The sequence below is a fragment of the Thermobia domestica genome, chromosome 4 (genome assembly GCF_964235325.1).
Source record: "Thermobia domestica chromosome 4, izTheDome1.hap1.1, whole genome shotgun sequence".
NCBI classification, from domain to species: Eukaryota; Metazoa; Arthropoda; class Insecta; order Zygentoma; family Lepismatidae; genus Thermobia; species Thermobia domestica.
This window is the reverse complement of record NC_137457.1, coordinates 239899834-239903571: the sequence shown is the minus strand read 5'-3', so window position 1 is coordinate 239903571 and position 3738 is coordinate 239899834. Positions and strand designations below refer to the sequence as shown.

The 3738-nt window shown below is 37.4% G+C and overlaps 1 protein-coding gene across 1 annotated transcript in view; it reads left to right on the top strand.

Moving 5' to 3' along the window:
* The window catches only part of LOC145683923 (uncharacterized), a 443098-nt gene that overhangs the window by 39406 nt on the left and 399954 nt on the right, over nucleotides 1-3738 (top strand). The gene's annotated exons all lie outside the window — the stretch shown is intronic.

Genomic DNA, 3738 nt, shown 5'->3' with positions numbered 1-3738 from the left:
ATTATATTATAAGGTGTTTAAAAATTAATATGGGGAGTACACGCCGAACAAAATAATGGAAAGTATTAAAAAAAAAAGTGGCAGATCTAAGATGTGAAAATCCTAGGATAAGTTTCTGCGAAGTAGACAATAATTTTATCGTTGTTCTGTGTACACCATTAATGGAGCGTGTGCACCGTCTGAAAAGTAGTGCGGACATAGCATTTGTTGATAGTTCAGGTAATGCTGATAGGTTCAACTGTAGGATTTTTCTTTTAATGGTTGACACCATTGTTGGGGGATTACCGATAGGAGTAGTTGTTACAAGTTCTGAGAAAGAGGATATTTTGACTAAGGCTTTGAGTGAATATAAAAAGCTACTTACACAGTATTCTTTTGGTGGTCGTGCTCTTTCCGGGCCAAAAATATTTATCACTGATGACTGCATTGCACTGCGGAATAGTTTATCTGTGTGCTTTCCGGAAACATTGTTAATGCTTTGCATTTTTCATGTCCTTCAAGCTGTGTGGCGTTGGTTATATTGTGCCACGAACTCCATTGACAAAAGAGACAGACAAAACCTTTACAGGAGCTTTTCTAAATTGGTATACGCTTCAAGCAAAAAAGAATTTGAGGATGGTTTGGAGAAACTCTGTAGCGATAATTCATTAAAATATCCACAATACGTCTCGTACATCAAAACCCTTAGTGAAAGACGTGATGCTTGGAGCTTGTATAGCCGCAAAAGTATGATAACTCATGGAAACAATACAAATAACATTACTGAAGCAGCATTTAGAGTTTTGAAGGACAGAATTTTAATGAGGCACAGAGCTTTCAGCATCCCTCAATTACTAGATTTCTTGGTGAGAGATATGCCATCGTATTATGAACGAAAAATCATTAATGTTGCTAATGGTAGATGGGATGAGGTGCTGCAGTCACGCTACAAACCAAATCCAGAGAAGATCGAGAAGCTAGCAGTGCATTATGTAAGTGGATCATTATATAGTGTAGCATCTGCTTCCGATGAGGCGACAACGTACCTGGTTGATATGGACTTGGGAAGGTGTGATTGCATGATGGGAAGATCTGGTGCACCATGCAAACACCAACATGCAGTTTCCATAAAAGCTAACGTAACCTCAATTAATATACTTCCCCAGGATTCGAAGACCAAGGAGGAATTATATTGGGTAGCAACCGGAAAAATGGATTTGCCTCCTGATTGGTTTGGGTCTCTTACGTATAATAGCCCACGTAAAGGACAAGCCATTCTAGCATCATCTGCGGCAAGTGGCAATATAGCCAGTCCAGAGAAGAATGGTGAAGAACACGTTTCAGAACGTGCCTCAATCTCTGGTGAATTACCAATGATTGAGCACACAGCGCAACTGAAAGAGAAAGCCACAAGAGAACTTCAGGAAATTTTTGAGGATATACTGATGAAATACGATAATAATCCCGGAGAATTTCATTCTGCTATTAAAGCTTTACATCGGGCTCATAGACGTCTTATAACTGAATCCTCACTTTTGTCAGCTCTCCACTCGTATGGCAAAAAGGGATTGGGATTGTTAAAAGTATTGGCAGGACGCAGAGCAACCACCATTCCTGTACAACCCACAGCTGTCTCACGAAGGCGAACTCAGCTTCCAGGAAGAAAATGTCTTCAAACTGGACGTCCTCCTAAGTATAGTTTCACTCTCGAGCACGGATATTCTCGAAGTAAACGCTCGTTTATACATCCAAAATGTGACAGGCAGAAAGCGGCGGCTCCCCACTCTTTTTCAGAATGTATAAGTCAGAATGCGTCCTTAGGGAAATCACATGCAAAAAAATGAAAAAATGTCGTGAAACTCACTTAAATGTAAGTTTTAATGTGCAGGTTGATAAAGGCTTACACGCAGGGAAATGTTACAAAAAAAAAAAAAAAAAAAAAAAAAAAAAAAAGTTGTACTAAGACTTACTGTTAAGATACAAGTATCTTGTATTATATAGTATTATACAGGGCGTCCAATATACAATGCAACCTGGAGTTTGGGATAGTAGAACTTTTGAACCGGAAGTGGTACACAAATATTGGTTATACCAAAATAAAACATTGTTCATGCATATATTTTATACTAGGAAGCAATGATTGAAGTACACTAGGAACCACACAGTGTTGCCAGATGTAACCGAAGGTGTAAATCAATTTTTTTACAAGTCACGTAAATTGACTCATAACTCATACGTATAGATGTTGAGTCGTTAATTTTCAGTTTGTATAGTTGGAGTAGCTTGGAAACTATAGAATGGAAAAAAGAATTTTTTAATTTCCACCGATAACTAATCGGATGAGGCCTCTGTAAGGGGTTACTAGGGAAAACGTGGTTTTCATAAATTAACATACTGAATTGGCAACAGTGCTGATGTTTCAGTGCATTTTCGCGGATCCCAAGAGCTTCCGATATCCTTTGATCTGATTGGCCGATAGAGATACGACATCACGAGTCATGACATACATATAGCACAAAGTAAACGCTAGCTGCTGTCGGGGCTGATTGGACTAGCGCAACATGCTAGTAAGGAAAATCGTTTTTGGCGTGGGTTCAAACCCTGCCTCCTGCCTAAGGAGTGTTTTTTTTTTTAATAATTTTTAAAATTTTTTATAACACTTCTTTTGTTAAAATAATATTCAGAAAGTGATTTAACGATTATTTTTTAAAATTATCATTAAAATAGGTTTGCCCTTGTACTATAAGATCCAAAGCAAAAGCAGCAGCAGCAGCAGTAGTAGTAGTAATAATAATAGGTGACGTCATCGGTATGTGGTCATTAAGAATGCTACTTCAGCCATGTTCTGACTGAACCTCTTGGGATCGGCGAAAATGCGATCTGTCTACATTATGCTATTTCTAAAATCAATGAAAAAGAAACTTTGAAAAGCGCGATAAAACTTTCTTATATGCACCCGGCAACACTGCTATTCATTGAATCAAAACGGGGGCACTTCTAGAATCTGCCGTGGAACTGACAATTCAGTTCGTGATGAATAGCATTGTTGCCGGGTGCATGTACGTAAAAGTTTTATCACGATAATTTCAAAGTTTTTTTGAAAATTGTTTTGAGGAATTGCATAATGTAGACAGATCCTTAACACACCTTTTGATGCACTGAAACATCAGCACTGTTGCCAATTCAGAGCGTTAATTTATGAAAACCACGTTTTCCTTAGTAACCCCCTTACAGAGGCCTCATCCGATTAGTTATCGGTGGAAATGAAAAATTCTTTTTTCCATTCCATAGTTTCCAAGCTACTCCAACTATACAAACTGAAAATTAACGACACAACATCTACACGTATGAGTTATGAGTCAATTTACGTGACTTGTAAAAAAAAAAAGATTTACACCTTCGGTTACATCTGGCAACACTGTGTGGTTCCTAGTGTACTTCAGTCGTCGCTTCCTAGTTTAAAAATATATGCATGAACAAGGCTTCATTTTGGTATAACCATTATTTGTGTACCGCTTCCGGTTCAAAAGTTCTACTATCCCAAACTCCGGGTTGCATTGTATATTGAACACCCAGTACTTGTATATCATATACAAGTATTATAATATACTTGTATAATATAGTATTGATATTAAAGCAAAGGAAAGAGGTAAATAATAAGTGTATGCAACAGTTATCAGAGTACGTATTACAAATTCGTAAATGTGAGAGATAGAAAATATGTTTGTCAATTTATTTCAAGGTTCAATTTTATTTTCA